General features: G+C 43.2%; 1 protein-coding gene across 2 annotated transcripts in view; it reads right to left on the bottom strand.

Moving 5' to 3' along the window:
* DPP6 (dipeptidyl peptidase like 6) overlaps positions 1 to 16,799 on the bottom strand; it is a 618,762-nt gene that overhangs the window by 560,131 nt on the left and 41,832 nt on the right. The window lies entirely within an intron of this gene.

Here is a 16,799-nt window from a genome sequence, read left to right as displayed (position 1 = left end):
AGGGGAGGGCGAGGGGCGGCGAGGATGAGGTAGGACCGGCCGCTCGCATCAAGGTTAAAGCAAAATCCCCAAGTGCTCCGAGAGGGGGAGGCGAGGCTGGCTCTCCCTCCACCATCCCACCCGCCCCCCTCTCCCTGCCCGTGCCGAGGGGTTGGTCCTCGCTTTTTACAAACAGGAACCGTGCGGGAGACGCCCCTCCCTCGCCGGCTGTTAACTATTCATCAGCTGCACCCCCCGCCCCCTCCTCCCTCTGCCCCCCACCAGCCGGGAAAGGGGCGGAGAAGGGTGGGGAAAGCACGGAGGGGAATCGCCAGTCGCATCGGTGCCACGTCTGCTGCAAACGGGGGAGAAGGGTAGGGGGAGATGGGGTGGAGGGGGGAAGGCAAAGGGGAAAGGGGGCAGCGTAGAAATAATGTTGTTTCGGGTTACTATGGGACCACGTTAGGTTTCCATGGTTGCGCTCGATGGGTCTGCATCTGAAGCAGCCGCGGATGCTGCTGCAAGTCAGAGGCCCCTTCCCTCTGACAGGACCCTTGGGCCCTGCTGCAGCCCCCCCACCGACTCCCACCAGACCCTATCAGGGCCCCCTCTTCGCTTCCCCCTTCCTTTCCTCCCCGGTTCCTAAAGCAGCCCCTGGGTGCTGCGCCAGCTCCCTGCCTCCCCTCGCCCACTCCCACAGCCCCCCGGTTTCTGCGGCTCCATCGCCTCCTGGCCTTTCCCCCTTCCCATCCCCGTCCAGTCCTTCAAAAAAAAAAAAAAAATCCGCTCTGGCCAAAATGCACACACTGGGCCCACTTCGTGTGCAGCCGGGGACTGGGCGGGTGGGAAGCCCGGAGAAAATCCTTTTGCATCTTCTTCCACAGGTGCCCTTGGCAGCGCATCGCTTTGCTGTCTCCCCCGTTTAGACTGTGAGTCCGCCACTGGGCAGGGATTGTCTCCATCTGTTGCCGAACTGTACGCTCCAAGCGCTCAGTACAGTGCTCTGCACATAGTAAGTGCTCAATAAATACTATTGAATGAATGAATCCCTGCGTTACGATGGGGAAGGGGGCGGGAAGGCCAAAGGGGGATGTCGTTGTCCGCGGACGGGGGTTGCCCAGTGGCCTCTTTGCCCATTCGGCCTTTGTCAAAACGCTTCTCCTGTAATAAAGACCCAAAATGAAGGTCTGCCCCTATCCGGCTGCTTAATTCACCGGGCAGCCTCCCCCAGCAGCCGCCACCACCACATCGGGGCTAATCGCTTCTAAAGGGTCTTTTCCCCCGCAGAAACCGGACCCAGGAGTCCCGATACGAGGTGGGACAGACCCCGAGACGAGCAACGAGCCCACCGCTTGGCATTTCATTTCAGTCCCGCCCCGTGGGCTGGGGGACTTTGGAAACAGCAGCCCGAGAGGCTGGGCGACGAGGCACTCGGCTGTCTGGCTCTTCTCGACCCTCCCTTAACCCTTGCATCGCGTCTTTCCTTCCCCGACAGGCACAAACCATCGGGAAAATACTGGGAAGACACTTAAAGGATTCATCCCGACAACCTACTGAGTTCCATGCATCCAGCTTTAGACTCAACCGCCCCTTCTTCCCCTTCTCATCCATCCACCCTATGAACTATCCGGGAATCTTCTTCAACCTTCTCCCCAAATTCAGAGGGTGATTTAGCACTAAATGAGCTGCTCTAAAGTAGTGCGGCCCATTCCAAAGGCATGGGCCCTCATCAGGGAGTCCACTTCTAAACTGTGAACGTGGGCAGAAATACAATGTACACATAAAAGAACTTTTGAAACAGATTTCCCCCTCCTCGGTAGAGCCTGCGACTATTCCTTAATGTTTTCTTTTACAGTTTACATCTCTGAACTCTCCCACAAGGAGGTCAGAACCACAGACCACAGCTTGCTCTTGGTCCCTTCGTGCAGTTGTGGGTAGGGTGTGATGCACTTAAGAACGATCCAGCTCTGCATATAGAATCGGGCCCAGGCAGAACAGATCAAATCCACAGGTAATCCAAACCTCTCCTTTCAGCCACTGGTTTTGCACTTCTCTGCTCTTCTTATCGTCCTCCCCCGCACCAGGTCTTTTATATCTGACCTATGAAGTTGCAAAATTGACAGTAGATTTCGGCAACCCTCAGACCCTGTGGCCAAACTTTGCGATTTAGAAGCTAACTGGAGAGAAATGGGCAAAAAGGCAGTGGGAGTGGGGAGAAAATGAGACTGAATTATCAGCTGTGAGAATATCAAGCAGTGATCGTATTTTATTTAATTCTGACCCTAAGGTTTGGGGGTGAAGCGGTAAGGGTGAAATTCTGGGGAAAGCTGAGAAGTAAATTATCTGGAGAGACAGAATCAACTGGAAAGGACCGTAGGAAGACCAAGGAAAAAGGCAAGAAGGTACTTTATATCCAAAAGAGTGGATGAAGAGGAGGACAAGGAAAAGCAAGAAGAGGAGGAGAAAGCAAAACGAGGAAAAAGGAGGAAGGGTAAATGGAGCAGAGGAAGTAGAGTTGTCATTCATTCTAGGACTAGATCCAACCTCATAGTAGCAGCCTAGAGGATCAAGCACCAACTGGGTCTACTCAAATTAAATGGCTAAAGCTCTAGAGTAGGAGCTAGGTGAGGAAAGCATGCCCATCAGAGCAGCACTTATGGGCTAACTGGACAAGTAACTGCTGCCATCTGGCCCCAGGGAGAGGTGGGAGAAGATGCAGAGAAATAGGAGTGAAGAGAAAATGAATGAAATGCCACACAGGGAGAGGTGATGTCTATTAAAGACTAGACTGTAAACTCCTTATGGAAAGGGAACTTGTCTACCAACTCTGTTATACCGTCCTCTCCTAAGTGCTTACTAGAGTGTTCTGCTCACAGTAAATGCTCAATAAATACCATTGACTGATTTAAGGAAATGGCAATTGTACAGACAAAGCATGGCTGGGTTATGAGGAGTTGCTTTAAGCTGCCACTATAAGCAAGCAGTGACAGTAATTTCTTGGATTCTGTTTTAAAATATCCATAAATATGGCTTACCCCAGAAAATAGGTCAACCCTTTCATTTGAAGGAGAATTTGGAAAGTGGAAAAGAAAATAATAACTTAACTTCATAAGGGCTCTCGAATATTCTCTGATGGCTGATACTAATCTTCCTGAAAACCTTAAATGGTATATTCTGCATGATCAGACCCTCTCATTCTTCTCCTTAGACTTGCACTCTTAAATAATATTAATTTAAAATGTCCCTCTCGATTCTTTAATTTTATACTGCTCTGAAAACATAGATATAGTTCCAGTAGCAAGTGTATCCTTCAGTCATTTTGCCATCCCTCTACTTTTCAAAGTTGTGAATTCTATTATATTTCATTTTTGGCATCTTCCTTTATCTACTGAAGGAGAATTTTATCCAAGTGCCTTACCCTGAGATGTTTCAATTAGGCATGAGCACTGAATATCTGTAACACTTCACAATATCTGGTTCCCATTTGCCTTTTAAGTGACTTTATTCACCCACGATATATTTATCTCTGGCAGCTCTCTCTCCAAATCTGTCATAATGCAGCTGTTGGTTTTGTCTGCTCACTTTTCCTTAATCTCTAATTTATGTATTGCTGGCATTAGCGATTGCTTTGATTAAAGTAGTTTTGATTTAAGTGGAGACTTCTGGCAGGATCCTGGGTTTCACTTTTGACACCAGGCAATATTTACAACATGAGAAGAGCTACTTGTCACAGTGTCCAACGTTTTCCCCTGCTGCTTATCTGTCTTTACAGATGTAAATGAACAGCCACTGTTGCAAGAATCTCCTATCACAAACTGGAGAAAGGGGCAATGTTGGAACAAGCAGAATCCCCCACGATTGTCTCTACAGCAAAGCCAAACCTGGTATTTGCAAAAAATCCAGATACTTTGTTGATTTCTAAATAGGCTCAGTAAAGACGCTTGAGAATCACCACTATGTGATTATGCCCTATACTATGACTGTGTAGATAGTACATAATACGCTTCACTTTGCCAAGGCTGAAAAAGCCAAATAAATTATGAGACCATCTGCTCTGCCCATAACCCCATCCTGTTTTTATCCATATTTCTTTGCTCTCCATCCTGCATGGCTTGATCATTTCATTTATGAGTCCACAGCATGGAAAATGCATTTCCTTTGCTTTTCTTCTTGTGGTGATTGATTTGATACTATCACCTTCCTTCTAAGGAACTCAAGGCACTTGGTAAACCAATAATGTAAAACTAAAAAAAAAAATTAAAATCTTGCTGTCTTGCCAGGGGGAGTAATGCCCTTATATAATGGAGCACCATATGAAAACATGGCTTTCAGGCCAACCATTTTCCCACAAGCTTTCCCCAACCTAGACAGCACTGAGAAAATGGCAAATGGCCTCATAGAAGCCACTATCATTCAACAGGCATAATAATAATATGACTTTTACAGCACTTTCCTTTTTCCAAAAGCATATTCACACTATTTATCTCACTCTGTCCTCACACAACCCCTTTAAGGTAGTGAGTGGCAGGGATCATCCCCATTTTACAGATGAGAAAACCAAGACACAGAAAGGCTAACTGACTTCCTTGAGGTCACCCAGCAGGACATGACCATCATCATCTTTGAAAGACCGGCCGCTGAAAAATATTGAGGACATACTCCCAGAATCACAATGTGAATTCAGGCCATAGCATGGCCAAGATGACGGGATCGTCACAGTACATCAGATAGAGAAAGGTGGAGAGCAGCCCCAATTCACTTACACAGCTTTTACAGAACTTATAAAGGCATCATACCATCAGAAGATAGGGATTCGGACAATATAAAATTGTAAGCTTTTCAAAGGCAGGTCTTCAGAAATATCCCTCAGGGTCTAGTACAAAGTACCCAACAAGGTAGGAGCTAAGTAAATACTACTGCTCTGGTGAGGGCCATCTCACTTGTATATTCATTTATTTAGCTATTTTATCTTGATGTATTTGAATTGTTATATTCTTGTTCTCTCTGCTACTCCCATAATTTGTAAATACTTTTTATCCTGCCAGCCACCGCTCCCCCTGCAACCAATTATACTGCAAACCCTTTAGGGGGCAAGGAACATGTGTCCTGCTTCAGCTATACTCTCTCAAGCACTTATGAGTGCTTTTTTTATTTGTTCAATAAACTGAATCGGTTGAGACTGCTTCCATCATTTCCCCCCACCGCATCTTTGTCCCCTTCCCCCGATCCTCCCCACCTAAAATACATTATATATATTGACACTCCAGTACTGTCAAAGACTGAGCTTCCTAAAGCCAACATTTGATCAGGCATAGAACTCTCAACCAGATTCCCTATGCCTTTGCCCCTCACTCTCCTTCCTCCCTGCCCATGTTTTGGACATTTCAGTTCTCCTCAGCATCTCCACTAAATTTGGCCAGAGGAAGAAGAGTAGATGAAATTCCTATTAGCCTATTCTGACTCTTTCTGAAAGTGCTGGAAAGAGGTTTGGTGAGGCAGAAGAGAAGGGGAACATGTTGGCTAGAATGAGATTGTGGATGATCTATAAGTCACTTATCCTTGCCCTCCCTAGCCTCCATTTTTAGGATGGCTGATTGTGAGCTGGCTTACTCAGAGAGATGGTTGGAACAACATGGCTGCTCCCCATCACTGAAAGTATTTGATAAAGGCTGGAGATCTGTATTTATCAGATGTCCATGGTGCCTTTCCTATGAAGATTATTATGGTATTTGTTAAGTGCTTACTAAGAGTTCTGGGGTGGATAGAAGTACAAGTAGATACAAGCTGGATACAAGTTAATGCAGTCCCTGCCCCACATGGGGTGCTTAACAAATACCATAATTATTATTATTATTATGGGGCTCACAGTTAAGGTAGAGGGAGAATGGGTGCTGAATCCCTGTTTTACAGATGAGAAAACAGGCATGGAGAGGTTAATTGACTTCCCCAAGGTCACACAGCAGACAAGTGGCAGGGTCAGGATTAGAACCCAGTTCCTCCAATGCCCAGGTCCATGCTCTTTCCATTAGTCCACACTGCTTCATCACAGAGATGATCATGGGGAATGCCTAGACCCGACTTCAGGAATCGAGGGCTCAAGATGTGACTGTTTTGGCTTTGATACCGCATTATATTTTTCTAATCAGTGGATGAAAAACCGCCTGGCTTTAGTCACAGCCTGATCATCAACTGCAAGCTTATTTTAGCTGTAGGTTGTCTAGAGGTGCTAAGGTTTCTTTCATATTTTACAGATTGAAAAGCCGTAGGGGGTTCTGGCTTCATCTCTGAAAAGGGCCAAAGAGGCTGAAGCAAAGTGTAAACTCACTAAATAGCAATGAAATAAATATTCATCTAAGAGTGATTCTGCCCTATTCACAACCATTCCTTCAAAGTAACCCAGAAAGCACAAAAGTTGGGGACGATATCAGTCTCTGGAGATTAACTCTGGGGAAAACATTCCATGATGCTTTGGATGTGACCATAAGAAACCTCATGGCTAGTGACAAGCAGTGCGGCCTAGCAGAAAGGGAAGTCAGAAGACCTGGGTTAATAATGTTGGTATTTGTTAAGCGCTTACTATGTGAAGAGCACTGTTCTAAGCACTGGGGGAGATACCGGGTCAACAGATTGTCCCACGTGAGGCTCACAGTTAATACCCATTTTACAGATGAGGTAACTGAGGCACAGAGAAGTGAAGTGACTTGCCCACAGTCACACAGCTGACAAGTGGCCGAGCTGGGATTCGAACTCATGACTTCTGACTCCAAGAGAGATGCCCAGGCTGAGCCATGCTGAGCCACTGAGCCACGCTGAGCCACGCTGCTTCCCATCCGAACTCCCCTATTTGCTGTGTGACATTGGGCAAGTCAGACCTTATCCATAACTGTTACCTCATCTATAAATGGGGATTAAAGCTGTGAGCCCCATGTGGGACAGGGACTGTGTCCAACTTATCTTGAACTTACCCCAGCACTTAGTACAGTGACTCACACATCGTAAGCACTTAACCAATACCATTATTAATAATAACAATATTTATTCAGTACTTACTGGAATCAAAGCACTGTACTAAGTGCTTGGGACATTACTACAGAAGCACAACACATCCCCTGTCCACAAGGAGCTAACATTTTAACAGGAGAGAAACGTTAAAATATTTACAAACAGGGAAACTAGAATACATTTGTATCCAACCTTTTAGCTGGGGGCACCATATACGTTTTATGTTCTTGTGGTTCTACTTTTCCCACAATATTATCTGACCGACTCTAGTAAAACAAGTATTTCTTCCTGTTAAATCAAAATTTGATCAAAGATTAACACTGTAGGTTCATATGTCTTTCAATTAAATATAGAAAGACAATAGTCAGTTACTGGCCATTACCATTCATTTCCAGAATAAAATTCGAGATTATAAACTCCACCAAAACCCAGTACTTTCCAAAATTGATCACCTAAAGTCTGAGAGAAATCAATGGAAACTGTCCCGGCCTTTTTTATTTGCCTTGGATTCATGAGACTGAGGCCATTTACAGATTCCCTTTAGTCAAGGATATTCTCCTTTCTTCCACAACTTCTTGAAGGAGTGGAAGATGATGTCTGTGTCTGTTTTAATATAATTAAGAATAAAAGTTATTCCAGCAAATTCCTGACTCTATCACCTCCTACCGTTTAAGATGAAATGTATTCTTTGGAATATTGACATCCGATTTTTTGAGAAAAACACTCACCCAGATGTGCCAGGTGCAGAATACCAGTCTTTATCCCTTGTCAAGTCTTGTGAAAATAAGCCTCATCCTCACCCACATTGGGTAGTTCACTGGCACTCCCTAAATTCCCTCCCTTTCCCCCTTGACCCTGGCACTCCAGAATGCCCTTTGGGGAAATATCTGCCATTTTCAAACAGTCCTTAGCTCGTCCTTCAAGAATTACTTAAAAACGGTATCCAGTTAATAAAAGTTACAATTTTAGGCAGCTCCCAGCCAGGTGACTCCATCTTGCAGAAACACCTGGAGGGTTATGATCGACAGCACACGTAATAATAATAATAATCTGTGGTATTTGTTAAGCGCTTACTGTTTGCCAGGCCCTGTACTAAGCACTGGCGGGGAGGGGATACAAACAAATCAGGTTGGACACGGTCCCTGTCCCACATGGGGCTTCCAGTTTCAATCCCCATTTTAAAGATGAAGTAATTGAGGCAGAGAGAAGTGAAGTGACTTGCCCAAGCCACAGAGCAGACAAGTGGCAGAAAAGGAATACAATTATCAATCATATTTATTGAAAACTTACTGTGCACAGAACACTGTAGTAAGTCCTTGGGAGAGTACAATAGAACAGAGTTGGTAGACATGTTCCCTGACCACAGTGAGCTTACAGTTTAGGATCTGATCCTCAAAAATGGGGGACTAATTCTAGAGGTCTAGAAGATGTGTGTTCTGGAAATGTTTAATAAACCACTACACTTTCAAAGAGACATTCAAAAGAAGGTATGGGTTGATACCACTCTTTTATTCCATATTTTGACAGGTAACACACACACACACACACACACACACACACACACACACACACACACACACACACAGAGCCATCAATGCTATAGGGCTAAAGGGGTTATTTTGAAGCCCTGAGGAAAGGGAAACACAACTGGAATATAATTGGAACCTTCCATGAGAGAAACTCAAGGCACTTGGGTCCCATTTTCCTCACTGCCTAAATCATCTTGAGATTAATAAGGACCACAGGGAGTCCTCTTCACAGTTGCAGACTCCTAAGGGACCATTTAGAATACTGTAGTTATCCATAAGCTCCATAAGCTCTAACGGAGTGACTACCCAATATAAGAGAAATAAAAATACAATGAAACCCTAGCCCATGAACCCCAAAATCCACCAGTTCACAGCTCTCCCCAAGTCCTAAAATCCCATTTCCCCTCTCATCATCATTGTAACTCTCTCAAGGGCATAAGAAGTGGAAATTTAAGGGGTTAGCCCATACCAGAGAGACCAGACATTAAAAAAAGAAATCCATAGCAGTGAATTGTTGGAGAAAAATAACTGTGAAAAACATAGCTGGAGGAATAGATCCCTTATCTTTAGGCAACACAAAATTCCTCCGCCTATCAAATCTACTATAGAATCAGTTGTGTAGTATACATTCTCAGGGTCCCTCAGGGATCTATTATGTTAGGAAAACAACTGACACTTATGGACAAGAATTACTGAGATGCAACTGTGGGTAATAGGGATGGACATTAATATGCTTACCCAAAGACATATTTGTAACAAAGGATCACTGCATGACCAGATTGGAATGATGGGAATTATACATCTATAACCCATGGAAGGAACTGCTAGGAGTCATCACCACCAGGAAGCTTGGGTCTATTTACCCAGTATTCACACCCTGGTCCCATTTGCACCCAATCCAGCCAGTTTCTTTTGCTGTAAAGGGTGGGATCTATTTGCAGTGTGAATTAGCAGTAAGAAACACTGGGCTCAGGTGTCAAGAAATGATTCCAGTTCTGGCTTTACCAGACCTGAGATTTTGGGCTAGTTTCTTCCCCTTTCTATGCTTCAGTTTTCTCACTGGTGAAATGGAAATGGTAATCCCTGCCTCTCCCTACTTTCCAGGACAAATGAAATAGATGTGAGAGTGCTTTGAGCTCTTTCTCCAATCATAAATAATAAAGGAAAATTTCCCCCATTTTAAGAAATCTGGTAACTAAGTTCTCTGGTTAAAGGAAAGTAAATCCTCATGGATTAGCAATGGAAAAGCCACTTTTCTATCTTCCATCTGGAAGGATTGTGAAGTAAAAAATGGGTTCATGTAAATTGAAATATAAGAATGAATCTCAGAATGTTTAAAATAGAATTTTTTTAAATCCTCTAGTCATAAAAACCATCAATAGGAATTTTATTAATAAAGGAAGTGAAATATGAATCATCGGAATCTTTTACTAACAAAAGTTTGGATTTCTATTATTACTACAGGTTTCCTCATTAAGCTTTCACTCACAGCCCAGCTGCTGCCAGGATTGCAGCTATGTTACACTGGCAGGAAAAACTTTTAGAGCCCCTTTCATTCAGCTACAGAAAGTTGTGGAAGTGAATCCTGCCAAGGCAGATATCAATCACTGCCATTCCAATCAGGCCAAGAATAAGTTGATGGAAAAGCTCAGTTGCTTCCATGCATGGAAATGTATCTCTCCATCTGCATATGTCTGCTCTATCTAATGCCAAACATCACTCTACTCTGGGCTGTACTTATCTGCAAATGAATAGATCAAGTGAAACAATGCTTTTCCCTCTCCTTCCTTCCTCATTGTTTTAAAGGTGTAAAACAAACCCTAGGTCTAAAACTCTGAAGGTAAAGCAAAGTAGGGGCTGAACAATATCTGGTTAATTCAATCATTGTTGACAGCCAACTGGAAAATTCAGGAGAAAAAAAACACTATTTTTCTTTGATCCTCAGCAGATTCTAAGGCTTATCCACTTGGGGGTTAACTCTTACTTCCTGAGGATGAGAAGGGTAAAGATAAATTACCTGTATAATAAATTTAATCCCCCAGTTCTTATTTTAAGATGCTTATTCTGGTGAAGCTTCCTTGAATTACTGGGAAAATATTCTGCAGGTTTAACTCAGGCTGAGATTCTTCAGGAGAGTCAGCTTTCATGGCTGATGGGGGGACAGCAAATGTTGTTCTGAATTTTGAACTAGGCACTGATCTTGGAAAGGTTGGCTCAAACACACACGTTTATTATTAATTCTCAAAGTGTCCCTGTTGGACTAATAGAGTTAGTTGGTCTGTTGTCTGAGGTACACAATTTAAGGTCTGAAAACTCCCCTAAACAGAAAGCTCTGTAGCCAAGGAGATGAAGCATCATCCATTTTAAGGCTGAAAAATTCCCACCGCTAATTAGGTTGGTGTTGTCTTCTATTTGAAAATCAGGGGAATATTTTCTCTCCTTTCATATGTTGTAATCTTATATATGACTTAATCCTCACTGCTTAATTACCTTTATCATCTCTTAACATTCTGCTACTGATTAAAATATTTCAGCCACAAAATAAACATACAGGATCCAAAGCCTTTCATTTCCATTGCAATCACAAGATGGTCTGACCAGTAATTCTACTGGTACTGGAACTATGAAAATATTTAATTCTTGTTTTCTAGCCCTCATCCTTAGCCAATTACCTCTAGCCCACCTCTCATTAGTATCCTGTCTCACAATCTTTACATTATTTTGCACAATGGCATGTGCATTTAAACCCTCAGACAAGTGGTGGGGATAAAGATGAAACCCAGAAAGGAAAAAGAGAACATCTCAGAAACACAAGCCTGGAAGGTATCTCCACCAATCTTCTCCAGTGCTTCTCAACCCTTTTGGTTGTTGTTGTTGAGATTATCCCTAAAGTGGCTTTTGACTGTGGTATTCTACCAGCAGAGGCTATTCCGTGCAGAAGGAAAACTGCCATTAAGACCTAAAGTGGAGAACTAAATACTTACAGATCTTAAAGTAACTCTTTCTATTAAAGGGCCCGGATAGTGATAAAACACAGATAGGCAGGTTATCCTTTTCTCTCTACCTCATTTACTGAAGGGATTATACTACCTAAATTGCCAGGAGGAACCACTAAGGCCCACTGGCTAAAAAAGGATAGCATTTCTCTCTTTCCAGTTATCTTTCCTGTTTCCATTTGAGGGAGAATGGTAGCTAATCTGCAGGTTTATAGAGGGCCGACTCTGTCAGTGAACACAGAGGAAAGGGAGAAGTATAGAGACACAACTAACACACTTTCCTTAAGACAGTTTGGCCTATTGGAAAGAGAATGGGACAGAGATGGAAGACTACGAATTTACTCCCAGCTCTAAAGGGGCCTGCTGGGTGATGTTAGGCAAGTCGCTTACCCTTTGGGTACCAAAGTTAAGGACACATCTCCTCCAAAACTGATCAACTTCCCCGGGTAAATCCTCTTTTCCCTGTTCCCTCTCCCTTCTGCATCATCTGTGCACTTCAATCTGTGGCCTTTAGGCATTTGGTATTCTTCTCACCTCAGCCCCACAGCACTTATGTACATATACATATACACTTATTTTAGATACATATCTTTACAATCTGTATTATAAATTTATATTTATATTAATGTCTGTCTCCCCATCTAGAATGTACACTCACTGTGGGCTGGAAACGTGTCTACCAACTCTTTGGTACTGTACTCTCCTAACCACTTAGGGAAACAGCATGGCTCAGTGCATAGAACATGGGCCTGGAAGTCAGAAGATCATGTGTTCTAATCCCGGCTCCACTATTTGTCTGCTGTGTGACCTTGGGCAAATCACTTCACTTCCCTGTGCCTCAGTTGCCTCATCTGTAAAATGGGGATTGAGACTCTGAGGCCCATGTGGGACAGGAACTGTGTCCAATCCAATTTTGATTATATCCACCCCAGTGTTTAGTACATAGTAAGCACTGACACATAGTAAGCACTTAACAAATATCATTATTATTATTATTAGCTTAGTGCTCTGCATACAGTAAGCGCTCAATAGATCAACTTCTTCATTTATAAAAAGGGGATAAAATACCTCCTCTCCCTTTTAGATTATAAACAGAGGCTGCACCCAATCTAATTATCTTGAGTTCAACCCAATGCTTAAAATTGTAATTATTATGGACACAATCAACTCCTCTGACAAGTTCCAAAGCCTAAGACCATTGGCAGAGAATGTCCTGACATCAGTCTGGGTCAGATTCTGCACGGAGCTGGGCCACTTCTCTGGACCACTTAGAAATTAATTTATCAAGGGAAAAACATCTTCATACCCTCATCAGTCTGTTTACCTTGTCAATCAAGACTTCATTTCCTGAAGTTTCAAGATAGCTACTTTCTAAAATGCTAGGGGTCTATTGCAAGGAGTTTATTCTATAGCCACCCTCCACCCTAGAGTAGCCCCACTTAATCTCCAAATTAGTAGTCAGGGAGCCAGCAAGTTGCTAACATGTAAGGGTGTGTTCCACTTGGATATCCGCTTTCTAGACCTTTTGCCTGTGTGAAATCCCCCTTCCTTCCAGATTTTTCTCTTATCCCCACATTTGCAGAATCTTCTATTCACTGTACCCTTTTTTCTCATTTTAAGCAAGTAGTATCCTTAAATCAATAAACTGCCAGCCCTCCCAACTCACATTTATTGTGCAAGAAATGGATGACTTCTGAATATTCCTAAAACAGTCACGAGCATTGGCATGAGTAATTACCTCTTATTTTTATTCCAGGCTAATATCGATATGTTTTTGTTGTTCAGAAAATAGAGTTATGTAGAAAGTTTTGGTTTTGAGTTCCACAAGTCTCAATAAAAATATATAAACTTCTGTTCCCAGGACTTTACCAGAAAGGGCTATCTGTCCCTTATTGGTGGTGGTGATGACGACCTTGTTTACAGATAACTCATTATATTTGGAAAGTTTATAAAGGTAAAAAAAATGATATAGGTAATAATGAGGGCTTTGTCTACCCAAAGATAATTAAGTTGCCAAATATTACAGAAGTGCTTCTTTTCCCTTTTACTAAAATAATTTCTAGAGCCCATTCTTGTTGAAGTTTCGCCTGCATTATCATTACTGTATTGTTATTATGCAATAAAACCTTGGATTCTTCTAGTGCCTTTCATCCAAAGATGTCAAATTAAAGTTCTTTAATGATCCCAATGTGATTAAAGAAACAGAAAAATTATGTGATAAATGATTCAGAACACTAGCGAATAGTAAAATAGCTGGAGAGTTAAGAATAATAAATATGCAATTACAGAGCAACTGTTATTCCAGGCATCCCAATAAATTGGGCCTTGAAATATATCTTCTATGAAAGCATTATTATCCTCATTTTAGAGAGGCAAGGGGTGGGTATGTGGGGACAGGAACAGAATATTGGGTTCTTAGTCTTCTGCAAATTGTTTTCACACAAAAATACTGCCGGTTAGAGTCAATAAAGTCTGAGGAGTCAAGGGAAGAGGTGAGAGGGTCAGGGTGTGCGGGAAGAAGAGGAGGGGCGGTGTGGTTAGAGGTTTAAGGTTTGGGCATGTCATAATCTCTCTGTCTTCAGTTTCCTTTTCTGTAAAATGTGGGTAAAAATCCCTCCCTCCTCATGCTGTTGTGAGGACAAAGTGAAATTACTGATATGAAAGTTCTTTGTAAATATAAAAGGGCTGTTCACATCTAAGGTGGTAGTATTATTGGAATTTCCCTCAACCCATCTATAATAAGGGCAAGCTGAAGAGGGGAGGTTAGCAGGGGGAGGATGAGGGGGCTGACTCCATTTCTCCTCTGCTCCTATGAGGTTCTTATTGCCCTAACTTTTCCTGGGAGAAGAGGAGAAAGGGAGCAAGGATACAGGGAGGTGGGAATAGTGTTAGCTCAACCTAGTTAATGATCCCTGCCCTTGGGGAGCTGACAATCTAGTGGGGAAATGAACACCCCCTCAACTCACTGGTCCACAGGCTAACTTGCATTTTTCCAGAGACGCCCAGGATGCAATAAATGACCAGTGAGTGAGCTCCCTGGAGGTTGAAAGGGTTCCCTCTAGGTGATGATAATTTAGACATTGAGCTAGGATATTCACTCATTCATTCATTCAATAGTATTTGAGCGCTTACTATGTGCAGAGCACTGTACTAAGCACTTGGGATGAACAAGTCGGCAACAGATAGAGACAATCCCTGCCGTTTGACGGGCTTACAGTCTAATCGGGGGAGATGGACAGACAAGAACAATGGCAATAAATAGAGTCAAGGGGAAGAACATCTCGTAAAAACAATGGCAACTAAATAGAGGTTCACTTATAATAATAATAATGATGATATTTGTTAAGTGCTTACTATGTGCCAAGCACTATTGTAAGCGCTGGGGTTGACACACGGTAATCAGGTTGTCCCAGGCGGGGCTCACAGACTTCATCCCCATTTTCCAGATGAGGGAACTGAGGCCCAGAGAGGTGAAGTGACTTGTCCAAAGTCACACAGCTGACAGGTGGCAGAGCCAGGATTAGAACCCATGACCTCTGACTCCAAAGCCCGGGCTCTTTCCACTAAACCATTCTGCTTCTCCGTCACTTGACTGTGATGGAGCTCTTAGCTTCACCTCTGCCACCCCACAACTCCATTCCTCCAGGGATAACACAGACAACTTCCCCAGTTCCCAGAATCCCCACCCCTCTGAAAGTTGGACTAAAAGTGCAGTCTTTATGGGCCAGTTACGAGAACCAAGTCCAACCTGAGGTGGCAGACCGGGAACAGGCCCCTTGCTGCTCCCCCCTTTCCCAACTCTCTGCAACCTTCTGCTAGCCTTTGGGAGGGGAAGGGCAGAGCGAGGCAGAGAACTTGATGCCCAGCTTTTCTGAAGGCAGTAGGCATACAGACGCAGAGAGATAGATGCACTGGTGTCCAGAAAGCTTTTACCCACCCTCCCCTAGGGGACCAGTGAAGTCTTTTCCTCACTCAGAATCTCATTTCTCTTTGCCTCAGTCTCAATCCCATTTGCCTTGACCGCATTTCTTTTTTGCAAGGGGTTGATGGGTAGCTACTAATTGTCGGTGCCACTGCAGGGAAAATGTGTTAGTCATCTACTTTATACCCTGCATGCATATCACCCTGAATTTCAATCACAAAAGTATAAATTTCAATTTCCTGCATTACTACATACAACAGTAAACTGTCAAAACACTGCCTGACATTGCCTTAACTGCAGCTGCTAATGATAATTGTACAGTGTCTCCATTAACTCTGCCATAGCAAGCCACCTTCTTTCCCCCCATGTACTTAGCAATTCCCATAACTGGAAGAAAAGTAAAAGCCACTTTCATTAAACATCTCTGTGTAAATCTAAGAAGGGGCATACTTCTGCCCAGCAGTGTGGGGAAAATTACAGTGATTGGGTGCTCTCTCTATCCCTCATGCAACAAACTGAAAATATACCCCAGACAAAAACCCAAGTGAAATGAAAAATTGTTCACACAAACACCAACTGCATTTTTTTCACAGCACCAAGAGAAATATATTTTTAACTACCCGTATTTATATTGTGCAGTGGGCACCAATGGTATTTTCATTGGTAAAAGCAAACAGAAGAGTAAATCACCACCGCCACCATCATCCTATTCCTTGCTCCTTTTCCCATATTTTGAAGGGAAAGCTCATATCTGAGGGGTTGTGTGGGGGCAAAACAGACATAAACTGCAAAGTAGTGGCCATTTGTGTTTGGTTACACAACTTTTACCTAACGCAATCCTGCACAGCTGAATTTACATGAACTTCAAAATAGGGAAGTTCAGTTCTCTTCCATCCCACCTCTTTTCCCCTCTCCAAGACTTGGCACAAAAGCAATCAAAGGTACAAAATGGGGACCCCACCACTTTTGGATGCTGTATTACTGAGGAAAACAAAAGAAATTAACACAAGTGGCATAATCCTGAAAGTCTCTCCCCAGACCCAAGGAAAGGAATGGCATCCAAGGCTACAGTTTCCTTTGCGAGCTGGTCACCAGGAGGCAATGAGCAGTAACTTCTTGAAAAAAGAAATTTCAGAACTGCTGGAATAGACATTAAAATTCAACTGGGCAGAGTCTGTGTTGACCCTGCTGCCTCCATGGCAGCTGGTGCGGTGGGTTCCTGGGAAATGTGAAAATAGTAATAATTGAGCATTTATGGAGCATTGATTGCTTAGAAGGCGCTAAAGAGAATACGAGAAGCCACATGCTGAGAACCATCTTAAACGGGGTTCTTCTGGAATAGTTTGTACTTTTTGGAATATTAATTGAAAA

Source organism: Ornithorhynchus anatinus, chromosome 13 (genome assembly GCF_004115215.2).
Source record: "Ornithorhynchus anatinus isolate Pmale09 chromosome 13, mOrnAna1.pri.v4, whole genome shotgun sequence".
NCBI classification, from domain to species: domain Eukaryota; kingdom Metazoa; phylum Chordata; class Mammalia; order Monotremata; family Ornithorhynchidae; genus Ornithorhynchus; species Ornithorhynchus anatinus.
The sequence above is the reverse complement of the archived record's forward strand: the minus strand, read 5'-3'. Positions and strand labels throughout refer to the sequence as shown.